The following is a 17,165-nucleotide window of genomic DNA, read 5'->3' as shown; positions in this document are numbered from 1 at the left end:
GCCGCCTCCTTTTTGGCAGCGGTGCCGAGCTTGGTGTAGAAGAACTCCTCCCAGAGCTCGAGGGTGGGGAGAGCGTCAAGGTAACCCTCGCAGAGTGTAACGAAGGCGGACAGCGGCACCATCGTGTTCGGTGTGAGGTGGTGCGGCTGGAGTTGATAGAATTGGAGAAAAGAGTAGAAGAAATTTCTTGCCGGCAGGCAGAGGCCGCGAAGGAAATGCGGCCGGAAGACGACGCGTTCGCCATCCTCCGGCACAGGCGAGATCTCCGTCTCAAGCGGAACGTGTACCCGTACGTAGTTCTCGCTGGACAGCCACCGCGTCTGGAGGAGGAAAGCGAGGTGATCCTCATGGACGTTGGAGCCATCCCATGCACCGGCCCGTTCGCACGCCATGAGAACTTGAGCGCGACTGAGGCACAGCGCGGCAACGAACGCGCGAGCCTGCGGCAGAGCAGTGATGCTGCGGGGAGGATAAGCTCGGTGGCGATGGGTTGTAGCTGCACTTCGGCGAGAGGCAGGGGTGTTGTGGCAGTAGTAAGAAGAAGAAGAAGAAAGGAGAAGGGAGAGGAGGGCGCGCGTGCATCTGCCGCCCCCCTCCTCCCCCTACTTATAGCTCCAGGCAGCGGAGTCGAGGAGGCATGAACGTGGGGGTGTGGGATTAACTGCGCCCACTCCCCCCATGACCCCATAATTGCCGCGCCAATAAAGGCGCGTGTTAACTGCAGTGGGAGCCCAACCGCTCGCCTCGGCCGCAACGGATCCGCGCGCGTGCCGAAGCCCTGTAGTGGCGGGCCTCGACCTGCGGCGACGTCCCGTCACGCGCGTGGGCTGGCAGGCTGGCCCAGCCTGCTGGCATGACGTGGCGGGCAAGCAATGGGCGGCAGGCCAACCATCCAGCTGGCGGGCCGCCAGGCTCATCGCAAACATTTCGAATTCACCAGGCGACCTACTTGAATACGGCCGGCTCCTAACTGTGGGCACTTCAGAAGACGGACGAAGCAATACTTTCAGACCACTCGGAGTAGGAAGCTGCTGGGGCTTCTCGCCTTTTTCAGCCGCGACACCCCACCAGCTTCCAGGACTACTGTCGGAGTAAATGACCACAGGTAGCCTCAACTACTCCCCTTGGTATTTCAAGACATCGGGGCCAGCCGCGCCCCTCAAGCCTCAGAGACGAAGAGCCACCTTCTTTGGGCTGGCTGCTCCAAGCAGACGGCTGCTAGAAGGCGGCAGAGCCCAGACGACGGTCATGAGGTGGGCCGACTCCTAGCTGGCAGCCTCAAGGGAGGCCGGCTCCTGGCAGTCGGCCCTTCGCTCCCTCAAAGTTAGCACCTCATTACGACGACAAGACGGGGCGTGGCTACACTGCAGCCTGCCACCCCCGAATCCAGGGCAGAGCGTGGCCATAGTGTTGCGTACTGGGTGGACATCCCTCGCCCAACGCAACACTGTTGCCACGCAGCCCGTGACATCACCTATGGCCTAGGGTGCGGTGCCCCCACGACGGGCTGTCGATACGGCCCGCAGGCGGCAGGCCCTACCTGTCTGAGGGAAGCCAGAAGACGGCAGGCCCTGACTAGTTGGCGTGGGGGAGGCCGACTCCTAGCAGGCGGCCCTCCCCTTCCCTCAAAGTCTGTGCACCATTAACCAAAAGAGACGGGGAATGGCTACAGTCAACGCCCGCCAAGCGGCGGCACTGTAGCCATGCTCCCCCCGACAAAGAACACATCATTAGTGGTACTGCCATAGTACTAAGTAGCCGGCAAGACCCACAAGCAGCAAGCGCGGCCTGTCGGCCAAGTACGAGACAGCCGGCGGGACCCACCAGGCAGCAGGGCCGATGGAGAAGCCGCCCACCAGAGACACTGACGGTTGGGTCCTACACCCAGCCGGATTACCATTGTACCCCTAGGGGGTAGGCCTATATAAACCCCCCGGGCACCGATGCAAAGGGTTCAACTTCTTAGATAACACACACACATAGAGAGAGAGAGGAGTAGATCTAGCCTTGCCCTTCTTCCTCCTCTAGCCAAACAGCTCAAGGAGCAAGCTTGTAGCTACTTGTTGAGATAGTGATCACGCGGAGACCCCGCAGAGCAGGACTAGGGGTGTTATCTCCTAGGAGAGCCCTGAACCTGGGTAAGGTGCGTCGGCGTACCTATCTACGCCTTATCCCGTTTCCAGGCACCGACGACGTATTACTCTCACCCACCATGATAAGCCATCCTTTGGCATATGTCGCACGACACCCCCGACACTGGTCCTGCTCGTCGAGATTCCGGCCGCGAATACATGCAGTTCATCACAGCCCAACCTCACATTCTGGCTGCTCGTTGAGCAATGCAGCAACTACGGCGGTGGCCCCGTGGATGCCGACACGATGGAGGATGTCTCCTGCCGCGTGCTGCTCCGCGACCTGGGTCACCGAGGTGCCGTGGACCAGGCGCTCGTAGACCTCGTGGCTAGGCTCAACAACCCGATGATGCGCCCAGAGGTCACGACGGAGCCAAGGAGGGCGGTGGAGTGCGTCAGCGCGAGGTGTGGTGCCCTGGACGAGCTCGGCGGCGTGGAGTTCCGCCTCCGCCTTGTGTTCGTCGATGACGCGTCAGAGGAGCCGGCGGTGTCGGACAACGACGAGAGCGGGAGCGACATGGAGTTCGGGGAATTCAATTTGAGCGGCGCACGGAGCTTGCATGAGTAGCGGGTCGTCGCTGCCTACAAAGATGAGGACGGCTGCAGCGCCCAGTTCATGGTGCGCCCATACCGCAGCACGCGTGCACGATAGGGAGCGAACCTACTTCTGTCGGGCTTCGAGGCGCGCTCAGACGGCCCCGAGCTCACTGGGTAGCACGAGCTGACGTCGCATGACATGCCCCGTCTCATGCACCTGGCGCTGGAAGGGGGGCGAGCATGGAGGATGACGAAGCCTACCAGCGAGCGCTGACTAGTGGCACGACCGTGTCCCGAGCGTCACGCGCCGCCATGGTCAACCAGTCGCTGTAGTCCGCGAGCCAGCAGCGGTCCAAGTCCCCAAGACCGATCTTCCCGATGTGTACTGGATTCTGATGCATGTCGTACTTTCTCTTCTATGCGTCTTTTCCTTGGAAATCCCTGCTGTGTAAAGCTGGAATACTACTATTTTGTGTGATACTTCCTCCTTACTGGTTTATACGACTCAACTCAAAAATCTCACCAACCAAGGTAGATGATGAGTTGTGAAATAATTTTGATAGTTTGTAGAAGTACTCAATTAATGCACTTGTTTTTCTCAAACAATTGTGTTTACCAATGCATTAATTGTAATGGATGCATGTGTGGCCAACAAATAACTAAGAACTTTTACATGCATTGGTGGGCTTTCTTTTATTTCTTGCATTAAGTGATTTAATGCACCTCGATATATGAGCGTGCGATGAGAAGCAATATAAATGAGACTTACAAAACGGGAAACTGAAGTTTTGAGATAAGCCCTATAAACCGGAAAGGAGGTAGTACTACTACTCAATCATATACTACTCCCTCCATTCCACAATGTAGTGTGCCTGCGTTTCCCGAGATCGATACAAATTTTTTATTTTTTTTTATTTTTCGAGAGTATGCCAATGGCATACCTTAATTTTATAGAAGAGAGAGCACAAATCAATATACAAGAAGCCTATGGATGGAAGCAAATTTCCATCAAAGGGGCACACCCTTAAACACCCTAAAAACTAACATATGCGTACACTCTCACAAAGCGCAGTAAAACCACCACCACCCAAGCCCGCCGACCTCCATTCTTTCAGCTCAGCATGATGGCGAAGGCCAAATCTGTCGCAATCATCTGCTGATTAGTCCGATGGAACACTATGGTGTTGCGTTGCTTCCATAAAGCCCAAGTGGCCTCTATGACCATGATGTCGAAACCAGGCTTGAAACCCCTCCTGAAGTGCGCCCCCCCCCCGAGTCAGCTACTAATCCAACAGACAATCATGCGGCTTCGGAATGTTGCCCTGCAAGCTCAACTGAAAGTGCAACTATCCCTGGGTGGTTTTGGTAATTCCTAACAACATATAGCTCATTGAACTAATGCTCTTTCAAGATGATCATTTCGGAAAGTTCAATGATTGGCATGGCATGGACTAGGAATGTGGACCCCTCAAAATGCTAAGGACACATATTGGCAAAAAGCTCAAGACTCTACATTTTCATTTTAGTGATCCAAGATCACATTGAGTCCATAGGAAAAGCCAATACTATTAAAATGGGATGAGGTGTTTCTTAATGGATTGCTTGCTCAAAATGCTTAGTGATATGCTCCAAAATCCCTCAACCACTTTCTCATATACACATATGTCCCAAACCAAAAGCCAAACTCGGCCCCGCCGATTTGATCTTTCTGGCGCCACCGAGTTCACTAGACATAGCCATAGCCAGAAACCCTAATCAGTTCGGCCTCACCGAGATGGGATTGCAAACTCTCTATTTCCCTTCTTAACGTTTCGGTCTAACCAAGATGAGCGATCGGTCCCACCGAGTTTGCAATGCAAACTCTCTGTTTCCCTTTCGTAACATTTTGGTCTCACTGAAATGAGCGATCGGTCCCATGGAGTTTGCCTGACCAACTCTCTGTTTGCCTATTACAGGAATCAGTCTTACCAAGTTTGTGTGATCGGTCTCACCGAGATTACGTTATGCCCTAACCCTAATGAAATCGGTCCCACCGAGTTGACATGTCGGTCCCACCGAAAAGACTAATGTTCACATATTGAACCGATTCGGTCCGACCGAGTTTTATGATTCGGTCTCACCGAGTTTAGTAAATTGTGTGTAATGGTTAGATTTTGTGTGGAGGCTATATATACCCCTCCACCCTTCCTCCACTCGTGGAGAAAGCCATCAGAATGTGCCTACACTTTCACCATTCATTTTCTAAGAGAGAACCACCTACTCATGTGTTGAGACCAAGATATTCCATTCCAACCACAAGAACCTTGATCTCTAGCGTTCCCCAAGTTGCTTTCCACTCAAATCATCTTTCCACCAAATCCAAATCTGTGAGAGAGAGTTGAGTGTTGGGAAGACTATCATTTGAAGCACAAGAGCAAGGAGTTCATCCTCAACACACCATCTATTACCTTTTGGAGATTGGTGTCTCCTAGATTGCTTAGGTGTTACTTGGGAGCCTCCGTCAAGATTGTGGAGTTGAACCAAGAAGTTTGTAAGGGCAAGGAGATCGCCTACTTCGTGAAGATCTACCCAAGTGAGGCAAGTCCTTCGTGGGCGATGGCCATGGTGGGTTAGACAAGGTTGCTTCTTGATGGACCCTTCGTGAGTGGAGCCCTCCGTGGACTCGCGTGGCTGTTACCCTTCGTGGGGTGAAGTCTCCATCAACGTGGAGTACAATAGCACCACCTATCAGAACCACGCCAAAAATCTCCATGTCTACATTACGCTTGCTCCCTCCAAACTCCTCCCTTTACCTTCATATGCAATGATTTACATTCCGCAGCTATACTCTTAGATCTGCATGTGTAGGTTGATTGATTGACTTGTGATAAGTTGCTAAAATCTGCCAAGACATAAAATTGGGAAAAGGCTAGATTTTTTTGGTCAAGTATTCTAATCACCCCCCCTTAGACATACTTTCGATCCTACAATTGGTATCAGAGATTTGGTATCCATTTTCCTTGATTTCCATAGCTTTGGTGATCATAGCCTTGGTTTCACAACCTTGGAGAGTATGGCGTCTAGCGAGGGAAATTACCACCGTAGAGGTCCTTACTTTGATGGTACAAATTTTGCTAGTTGGCAGCATAAGATGAAAATGCATATTATTGGACATAACCCCGCCGTTTGGGCTATTGTGTGTATTGGCTTGCAAGGTGAATTCTTTGATGGGAGAGAACCGAACCGTGAAGCTACCGCGGAAGAGTTGAAGATGCTGCAATACCACGCTCAAGCTTGCGATATCCTCTTCAACGGATTATGCCCTGAAGAATTCAACAAAATAAGCCGTCTTGAGAATCCAAAGGAAATTTGGGAAACATTGATTGATATGCACGAAGGTACCGATTCCGTAAAGGAATCCAAATTGGATGTGCTTCAAAGTCAGCTTGACAAGTTCGAAATGAAGGATGGCGAAGGTGTCGCTAAAATGTACTCTAGGCTTGCTCTCATCACAAATGAGATTGCCGGCTTAGGAAGTGAAGAGATGACCGGCAGATTCATCATCAAGAAGATCCTAAGAGCCTTGGATGGAAAATATGATACCGTGTGCACATTGATCCAAATGATGCCCAACTACAAAGATCTCAAGCCAACAGAAGTAATTGGAAGAATTTTTGCTCATGAGATGTCACTCAAGGATAAAGAAGAGCTTCACAACAAGTGAGGTGGTGCTTCCAAAGCCTCATGTGATGCTCCTCATCATCAAGTAAGAAACAAGCCTTCAATGAGGAATTGAGCCTAATGGTGAAGAACTTCAACAAGTTGTACTAGAGTAGAAGCAAAGAGAGAAGTTCCAAGTCAAGGTCCTACAATGACAAACGATCTTCTAGTTGTGAGCGTAATTGCTACAATTGTGGAAGACCCGGACACTACTCCAATGAGTGTACGGCTCCCTACAAAAGAAGAGAAGATTCACCCAAAAGGAGAAGTAGAAGAGAAGAATCGCCTCCAAGAGAGAGAAGTAGTAGAGATGATTGTTACGAATGAAGAACCTCTCACAGAAGCAAGGATTCGGAAAGGAAGGACAAGTCATCAAGGAGCTACACAAAACGAAGACATCAAGCTCACATTGGTGAATGGGTATCCGGCTCTGACTCCGAGCATCACTCCAAGAGAAGTTATCACTCCGACTCCGAATATACTCAAGATGAAGGTGTTGCCGGTCTAGCACTTGTGTCGACCAACTCCTACGACACATTTGATTCAACAAATGAAGGAATTGGAAGATGCTTCACGGCTAAGGGCCCAAAGGTATCACACCCTGAGTATGTTGATTTCAATAGTGATGAAGATGATTTGCTAGGTGATGATGATTTACTTGTTGACAACTCTAGTGATGAAAACTATGATGAACTTGCTATTAATCATGCTAATCAAGATAAAACGAATGGCGATGGTAAGAAGGAGATTGAGCGTCTAACTAAAGAACTAAACACTCTTAAGTTAGCTCATGAAACTACCTTGAAAGATCATCGAGAACTTTTAAAGACTCATGAAAAGATACGCTTTGAAAACCTCAACCTTGAGCAAGAGCATGGGTTCTTAAAAGCAATCAATGATGATCTTTGCAAGAAAAGTTCTTCTTACATTGCCAAGCGTTTACTCTTGTCTACTTACATGCCACAAGTAAATTCTAGCAGCAAGAGTGTAACACCCCGGATATGACTTTCCCAATTTGTACTCCAACTCTTGCCGTTTCCGGCGTTTAGTTATTTTATTTTCTCGGGTTCGGGTTTTTGTCTCCGTGTGTTGTTCTCATTGTCATGCATCTCATGTCATGTCATCATGTGCATTGCATTTGCATACGTGTTTCATCTCATGCATTCGAGCATTTCCCCGTTGTCCGTTTTGCATTCCGGCGCTTCGTTCCCCTCCGGTGGCCATTTCTACCTTTCTTTCGTGTGTGGGGATTAAACATTTCCGGATTGGACCGAGACTTGCCAAGCGGCCTTGGTTTACTACCGGTAGACCGCCTATCAAGTTTCGTGCCATTTGGACTTCGTTTGATACTCCAACGGTTAACCGAGGGACCGAAAAGGCCTCGTGTGTGTTGCAGCCCAACACCCCTCCAATTTGGCCCAAAACCCACCTAAGCCTTCTCCATCATCTAGAGTGTTCGATCACGATCACGTGGCCGAAAACCGCACCTCATTTGGACTCTCCTAGCTCCTCCTATGTCTATTTAAAGACCCCCTCCGTTTTCTTCTTCTTCTTCCCCCCGAAACCCTAGATCCGCCACCTCACGCGCGCCGAACAAACTCCCCTGCCGACGGACATTGTCCGCCCGATCCGCCCGGGCCAATCCCGCAAACCACGTGGCGCCGCGCGCCCACATCGCCGCCCGCACCCGCCGCGGCCCGCGCGGCCCATCACCGGCCCTCCCAGCACGACTCCCGGGCGCCGCCGCCCACGCCGCCCCTCTCCTCCAACACCGCCCCCGAGCCGCCCAGCACCACCGCACCGCCGCCTCCGCCGCTCCGCCGCCGCACCATCGCCGCACCACCTCGCCCGCCGCGCTGCCTCGCCGGCTGCCGTGCCGCCTCGCCCGCCGCGCCCCTCGAGTCCCGTGCCCGGCCGCGCCTCCTCGGCCCCTCTGGGCCTCTCCCTCCTACTCCGGCGACGAACTCCGGCGAAGCCCCGGCGACGAACCTCGTTTTGCGTGCCCGGGTCAAACCCTAGATCCGGAGGTTAAAAATTCATCGAAGTCCCCGAATTTTCAGATCCATGTGCTCATGTTCATAGCCTCCTATCTTTGCATCCGTAGCTCCGTTTTTGGCATATAGCATATCAAAATGTTCATCTCAGAGAGTACATCATTTCATTCCATTGCATCATTTTCATTTGAGTTCATCTTGATGCCCGAAATGCTGTTAGAAGAGGGCTACTTGAGATAATTGTCAGATCTGCTGCTCCATTTAGCTTTTGTCATAATTGCCATGTTTAATGTGTGCATGATATGCCCTGATGCTCTACATATGTTTTGTTAAGGGTTTTGCAATCTTTCTAGAGGTGCAACCCATGTATTTTTGTGATGTGTGTGGTGACTAGCACAAGCTTGCAAAGTGGTGCGCTTGGTAATTCTGATTTCAGGGACTTGGCAATTCCACCAAGTCCTTGAGCTGTTTATCTCATATGGCCATATGTTCATGTTGTTTCCTAGTGATCCGTGCCTCTTTTGAGGATGATCAGTAAGGATGTTTTGTTAATATTGTAGTGCTCTATCCATCCTTGTCTTGTTTGCAATTATGGAGCACCCTAGCTTGAGTCAATCGAGCTCTACTTTTGCTACTTTGTGAATCTGGGCAGATTATCAACTTGTTTGCAATTTTGCCGATGATGTTGTAGTTGATCCGTGCATGCTATGCTATTGTTCTTGCCATGTCTAGCTTGCATTTTGTGTCTTCTTGATGTATGTATGCTTATCTTATCATGACTTGCTCCGTATTGAGTGCATCGAGCTCGTAAACATGCCTACTTGATATCTGTTTTCAGCATGCTTCAGTTTTCACTAAGTCTGTGATCTGATTATGTTTTGCTATGTTCACATGCTTGCAATTGTATTTTCTGATCCCTTTTGGCTCAAGGTCACTAAGGGACTTTTGTTAAGCTCTTTGAGTAGCTCCATGCCATACTTTACTTTGCCATGTTCAGGTCCTGTATCATGTAGTTTTGTTGCTCCGAAGAGAGCTACCTGATCTGAAATTCCAGACAAGTGTTGATTTCACTAAGTCTGAAGTTTGTTTGCCATATGCATTTTTGCCATGCTTGTTTGAACCTGTTAATGGATGAATTGGCCGTAGCTCAGTGCTAGACTTTTGTTAGGCATCATGAATGCATCCCTGCCATGTATTTTGTTCTCATGTTTGGGTGCTGTAGCGTGTTCATCTCATTGCATTTAGATGCCTACTTGCTGTAAATCGCAGACCGGTGTCATATTTGAATCGCTTGCCATTTCCAAACCGTAACTCCGTTTTCGGCGTTCTTTATATCGTTTTCAAGCGATTTCATCTCATTTTTCCAGTGGAACACTTGGATTTACAAGTTGGGGCCAGGTTCTTGCATTTCCTGTCACATCTTGCATATGCATCCCGCATCGCATCCCGCATAGCATATCATCTTTGCATCATGTTGTTTGAGTTGCACGTGGTTGATTTGTGTCCTTGTTGCTTGTTTGTCTTGTTTGGGTAGAGCCGGGAGACGAGTTCGCTAACGAGGAGCCCGTTGAGTTTGCTTTCGAGGATCCAGTCAACTCTGACAACTGTGCAGGCAAGATGATCATACCCTCAAAATCACTACTATCTTTGCTATGCTAGTTTGCTCGCTCTTTTGCTATGCCAATGCTACAATGCCTACCACTTGCTTTCAAGCCTCCCAAATTGCCATGTCAAACCTCTAACCCACCATGTCCTAGCAAACCGTTGATTGGCTATGTTACCGCTTTGCTCAGCCCCTCTTATAGCGTTGCTAGTTGCAGGTGAAGATTGGAGACCGTTCCTTGTTGGAACATTTATTTACTTGTTGGGATATCATTATATTGCCATGTTATCTTAACGCATCTATATACTTGGTAAAGGGTGGAAGGCTCGGCCTCTCGCCTAGTGTTTTGTTCCACTCTTGCCGCCCTAGTTTCCGTCATATCGGTGTTATGTTCCCGGATTTTGCGTTCCTTACGCGGTTGGGTTATAATGGGAACCCCTTGATAGTTCGCCTTGATTAAAGCTTTTCCAGCAATGCCCAACCTTGGTTTTACCATTTGCCACCTAGCCTCTTTTCCCCTTGGGTTTCCGGAGCCCGAGGGTCATCTTATTTTAAACCCCCCGGGCCAGTGCTCCTCTGAGTGTTGGTCCACCTGTCAGCTGTCGGTGGCCACCAGGGGCAACTCTGGGCTGGCCTACCCGTACCTAAGACAATCTAAGTGTGCCCTAAGAACGAGATATGTGCAGCTCCTATCGGGATTTGTCGGCACATTCGGGCGGTGTTGCTGGTCTTGTTTTAACCTGTCGAAGTGTCTTGAAGAACCGAGATACCGAGTCTGATCGGAACGTCTTGGGAGGAGGTCTATTCCTTTGTTGACTGTGAGAGCTTGTCATGGGCTAAGTTGGGACTCCCCTGCAGGGTTTTGAACTTTCGAAAGCCGTGCCCGCGGTTATGGGCAGATGGGAATTTGTTAATGTCCGGTTGTACATAACTTGAACCTTAACTAAATTAAAATGAATCAACTGAGTGTGTTACCGTGATGGCCTCTTCTCGGCGGAGTCCGGGAAGTGGACACGGTGTTGGAGTAATGTTTGCGCAGGTTGTCCTCTACTTTCTCGCTCGCGCTTTGCCTCCTCTTTTCGCTCTCTTTTGCGAATAAGTTAGCCACCTCATTTGCTAGTCGCTTGCTGCAGCTCCACATATATTTACCTTGCCATACCTATAAGCTTAAATAGTCTTGATCACGAGGGTGCGAGATTGCTGAGTCCCTGTGGCTCACAGATTACTATTACACCAGATGCAGGGCCTGATGATTCCGCTCCAGGAGACGCGCTCGAGCTCAAGTGGGAGTTCGACGAAGACTCTCAACGTTACTATGTTTCCTTTCCTGATGATCAGTAGTGGTGCCCAGTTGGGGGTGATCTGGACCGTGTCGCTTGTTGGGTTATCTTTTATTTTGGCGCCGTAGTCGGGCCATGAGTGTTTGGTTGATGTAATGTTATTTATGTACTTGATTGACGTGGCGAGTTTAAGCCAACTATGTTATCTCCCCTTTTATTATCTATATTACATGGGATGTTGTGAAGATTACCTAACTTGCGACATATGCCTTCAATGCGATTATGCCTCTAAGTCGTGCCTCGACACGTGGGAGATATAGTCGCATCGAGGGTGTTACAAAGAGTAAGAAAGATTCTTCATCTAGTAGTAACAATAATCATGTTAAATCCAATGTTGTTGCTTCTAGTAGTTATCTTGATTCCACTAATGATTCTCTTAGCCAAGTTACACTTGAGCAAGAAAATAGCTTATTGAAGGGAATTATAGAGAAAGTTGTTTACAAGAGCCTTTCTAGAAGTGAGAAATTTGAGGAAATTGTACGCAAGCAAGGAAGGCACCAGAAGAATCAAGGTGTTGGTTTTGAACGAAAGTTCAATGCCAATGGAGTTCAGTGGGAAGAAGATCAATACCCCAAGACGAAGTTTGTTCCTCAACAAGAGAAGCATGATCCTATTTCTTTCAAGGGGACACAAGCTCAAGATTATCTTCCACCACAAGATCACAAGCAAAAAGGCAAGGACAAGCTTCAAGAGAAGATTGATGCATTTGAAGAAGCTCCCAAGGCCTTGGTCAAGTGGGTTCCCAAGACCACATCAAGTTCTACTTCATCAAGTACGACTACAACTCTAAGGATTACCATCAAGTTGATGTGGATCCTGAAGAAGAAGAACTAGAGAGTTCTTGAGGGTGACTCCGCCAACCTACTTCACTCATATCATCTTGGCGAGGAAAAGTGCAAACAACTTCCACATCTTGCACTAGTTAAAGGAGTCACAAACCCTCTTGTTGGTAAGACAAGGGACAAGGTAACCTAATGCTTTCATGGACATCATATTATATGAACTTCACTCTATGTCCATGGATATCCTTGTTTGTTCCTTGTGGGACTAACCCGTGTAGGTATTGAAAGTGCAACTCACTCAAATGGATAGCTCCGAATGATCTACATCAACATTGAGCATCCACATCTTCAACATCTACATGAAGTCATCATCGACAAAACCCAAGGTTAGTTAATCCCTCTTAGGGGGGATATCACATCTATGGGGAGCTTTACTCAAAATATTGAGCCAAAGCAACTCTAATAATGTGAACACAACAGTGCTTTATGTAAAAGTGGTAACCCCACTTGTGCTTAAATGATGAGTATGACCTATGATCAAATGTTCTCATTTGACTCCTAAGTCAATATACTCACATATAGATGACCTAGTCATCGCCCATTGCTTGATAGATGCTAGAGTGTGTGTGCATGCTTTGTCACATATTTCATTTGCCATTTTATTGTGTGAGCATGTTGATTGCATATTTTTCTCATTCGAGGACATCCATTTGTTGCTTTGATTGTTTGGCTCTTGTTTCCTTTTGCCAAATGGATGGACAAGAATGCCTAAGAACTTCCTCTAGCTATCTATGCTTTTCTCGTCTCAAACTCTATTCATGCTACATCACAAAGTTATCAAGTCAGATTCGAACCCTCTGTGTGAGGAGCACTCGGAGTCACCGATTCGTCATAGACTTAAACTTCCAAAACCTCTTTGTGCATTTCGGTCTGACCGATTGATCCTTTTCAGTCTGACCGAGTTCACTGAGTTGATGTAGGTTTTCAGTCTCGGTGCAACCGATTAGAACCTTTTGGTCACACAGAGTTGCAGTAACTGCTTGCGATACTGCATCTCGGTGCCACCGATTTGTTCCACTCGGTCACACCGATAGGGTCAGGATATAAATACCGATGGGTCAAAATTTGGAAATTTCTCCGAAACCCTTTCGCCCGCGCGTGTCCTGCAATGCCGTCTCAAGTCTCCGGATCGACCTCTCATCGCCAATGACCTCCCACCGCTGGTGTCTGTCGCCGTCAACAGAAATCTGCTCCACTGTTGCCGCCGTAGCGAGCTCATCACCAAACTAGGGTATGATTTTGAATCTTTGTGCTGTTCTTACCTCCGATTCTTAGCACAAAGCAAATGCCATGTTTCTTGCCATGTACGAGATCATCCTGTCCAACAAAAACATCATTTAGATTAGATGTGATTCAAAAATTTAGGGTTAGGTTTCCGCCGAACTCATCTCGGACCGACCGAGTTGTGGAAATCGGTCACACCAATTTGGCTTAGGCCATTGCACTTGCACTTTTCGGTCTGACCGAAACTTGCAAATCGGTGTGACCGAGTTCAACTCTTTGTGAAACCCTAGAAATCTCGGTGTCACCGAACTTTGTCTCGGACTGACCAACTTCACTATTTAGACTCCAAAAGTTGCTTCGGTGTCACCGAGTTTAACAAATCGGTAGCTGCAAAATGCTTTCTATGGAAAACTAAAACTAAGTTTTTGACTCATTTGTTTTGCAAAATCTCTGCACTTTGTGATGCTCATCTACTCTATGTCATCTATAACTATTCATAGGCAGTTGTCGGTTTGCTTTGCCAAAATGTCAGATCAGAGTGATAGCTAGAATAAGTCAGAAGAGCAGGTGAACCTGAGTGAGGGCACTAGTCCCTCAAACAATTATGATGAGGGTAGCAGGAGCACCCCAAGCAACTTGCCCAAAGCAGCTACAAGGACAAGGAGGAAGAGAAATTCTGACTCAGAAGATGAAGATTGTGTTGCTGCTGAGGAGGAGATCAACTCCAAGAAAAAGAAGGTTATCAAGAAGGAGTTTGGCTCAGCTGCATCCACCAAGCCTGGTATGCATAAGAAGGCACCTGCAAAGAGAGTTCCCATGTCAAAGGCCAGATCCTCCACTCTTGAAACTTCCAAATCAACTGATGGAGAGGCTGTTGGTGAGGGCAAGAAGATAAAAGAAAGGGTCAAGAAAACTATGGCCAAAGTCATTGGGAGATGACCCGGCCGAGGAAGAAGAGGAAGAGGATGCTACACCAGCATCCAAAACTCAAAAGCTAATTGGGGATGCCATCAAGTCTGGATCTGCCCCTTCTAAACCCAAGACTGCCCCCAAAGCTTCTGCTCCAGCTCCCAAGTCTGCAACAAAGAGGAGCACAAGAAATATACCAGCTGCTGAAAAGAACAAGGCCCCAGTGCCTGAAACTGAAGTTGAAGAAGAAGATGATGCTGAAGCCCAAGTGCTTAGGAAGCTGAAGCCCCAAATCCCTGACCCTGATGACAAGCATCCAGTGGCAGAAAATATGAAGATCAGAACGGATGCAGGTCTCAGACTATGGAGAGAATATGATCCATATGCTGTGAGGAGGAGGACTGTTGTGAATTACAGATTTCACACCAAGGAGCAGCAGGACTTCTATGAGACCATTTTGCTTGATAAGAAGCCAATTGTCTATGATATGAAGTGGGTAGACTGGAAGTATATTAACGAAAATGAAGACCACTTTCCAGGAGTGTTGAGAGCTTCAGGCTGTGTGGAGTGGACAAATTTGTGGGTCAAAAACTCACCAAATGGAATGATGAACTCATCATGCAATTCTACTCCACAAAACATTTCTATCCTGATGGCAGAATTGTCTGGATGTCTGAAGGTACTAGGTACCAATCGACAATTGTTGAATGGGCCAAACTGGTCAATGCCCCTGCAGAGCATGAAGATGACATAGATGTATATGCCAAGAAGAAGAAGGATCACAACTCCATGGCTAACATGTATAAGGATATTCGTGACAAATCCATGGAGACTCACAAGATGGGCTCTGTGTACTATCTATTGTCTGGCCTGACCACCATCAACACTATCTTGAGGCATACCTTGTTTCCCAAGTCAGGAGATCGTACAATGATCAGAGGCCATTCCATTAACTTGTTGTAGTTGTTTGATGTGCCCGAAAAGTTCAAAGTGATGAGTCTGATTATTGAGACAATCAAGAGGACAGCTGCAAATCATAAAAGGTCATGTGGGTATGCTCCACACATCCAAATGCTCATCATCTCCAAGATGGGCATAGGCACATATTTATTGGACAAGGAACATCTTCCCTTGAGGCCTGATTTTGAGGACAACACAGTTGTCATGGAAGAGGAAGATCCTACTTCTATAGAGGCTCAAGAGAAGAGGGAGAAAGCAAAGGCTGAGAAAGCAGCAAAGGTGCCAAGTGATAAAGAGGCTTCTTAGGTGTTTTTCAAGTCAAAGAAAGATCAACTTGGATATATGATTCAAGCCACCTTGAGGATTGAGAAGGGATTGGCCACCCCGACTCAGAACCAAGAAAGCGTGGAGAGGATCATTGAAACAAAGTTCTATGATCTTGACTTGAAGGTGACAGAGATGCAGACAGCAGTTGAGCAGCTCCAGGAAGAAGCTGAGGAGAGGAAAGGGCAGGATACCACAAATGCCTTTAAAGAGTGCCAAGAGGACAGAGATCTGCTGCAGTGCCAATGGCTGACACAAGAGCAACTACATCAACACATGCAGCCACAGCATATGTAGCACCTCAAGTTGCCACTCCACCAGCTCCAACAACTTCAACAGATGCATTCGTCCTTGGAGTCACAAACCTTTTTTTACCATACGTGCATGCAGACTAAGGCATAGCCTAGTGGTGGGAAGGGGTTGATGCCTTCCCACCCACCCAGGTTCAAGGCATGGTACTTGCAATTTGGGTTTGTTGCACCAATTATACTATAGGGGCCTCCCTTACAGTCTTTGTGCCAAAAAAACACCACCTCCCGAATATCAAGCCTAGAGAGATGCATAACACTATGCATTTTCAAGCTTTTTGGTAACTTGTTGCCAAAGGGGGAGAAAGTGTATAGATCATTGGCTTCAAGAGAGAGAGAGAGCTTTGCTTCTTTTTGCCTCCCTTGCTGTTTGGTTGATACTTATTTGTGTGCTTGCTTGGATGATACTCTCTATTTATGTGTGTGAGGTACTTATGTGATCATGTGTTTGATCATATCATACCTTAATGCTTATGCTTGAATGATGCAATTATTTATCTCTCTTGTATGATCATTCACTTTGCCTTGGTGATGAGTGCATATTTCATATTCTATCATTTTGAGAGCTCCGCCAAGATGTATGTGACATGGAAGATTAACCCATGATCCTAATCGATTGTATATTTGCACTCAAAAGCAAATTTTAAATAATGCACAAATTTAGGGGGAGCTCTTGCTTATCACATACTTCTCAAAGCGATGGTGTATTTCAATCTTAATATCATTTGTCGAAGCTTTGATCTATATGTTGTCATCAATTACCAGAAAGGGGGAGATTGAAAGTGCAACTATCCCTACGTGGTTTTGGTAATTCCTAACAACATATAGCTCATTGAGCTAATGCTCTTCCAAGATGATCATTTCAGAAAGTTCAATGATTGGCATGGCATGGACTGAAGGAAATATGCCCTAGAGGGAATAATAAAGTTGTTATTTATATTTCCTTATATCGTGATAAATGTTTATTATTCATGCTAGAATTGTATTAACCGGAAACTTAGTACATGTGTGAATACATAGACAAAACAGAGTGTCCCTAGTATGCATCTACTTGACTAGCTTGTTAATCAAAGATGGTTATGTTTCCTGACCATAGACATGTGTTGTCATTTGATGAACGGGGTCACATCATTAGAGAATGATGTGATGGACAAGACCCATCCGTTAGCTTAGCATAATGATCGTTTAGTTTTTCTGCTATTGCTTTCTTCACAACTTATACATGTTCCTCAAACTATGAGATTATGCAACTCCTGAATACCGGAGGAACACCTTGTGTGCTATCAAACGTCA

The 17,165-nt window shown here is 47.5% G+C and overlaps 1 pseudogene; it reads left to right on the top strand.

Annotated features, from left to right (window-relative positions):
- The first annotated feature begins 2,262 nt into the window (after positions 1–2,262).
- Positions 2,263–3,065, top strand: LOC147990396 (uncharacterized; annotated as a pseudogene).
- The last annotated feature ends 14,100 nt before the right edge of the window (positions 3,066–17,165 follow it).

Source organism: Triticum urartu, chromosome 1A (genome assembly GCF_056163025.1).
Source record: "Triticum urartu cultivar PI428250 chromosome 1A, HENAU_Tu73, whole genome shotgun sequence".
In the NCBI taxonomy this organism is placed as follows: domain Eukaryota; kingdom Viridiplantae; phylum Streptophyta; class Magnoliopsida; order Poales; family Poaceae; genus Triticum; species Triticum urartu.
This window is presented reverse-complemented; position numbering and strand designations above follow the sequence as displayed.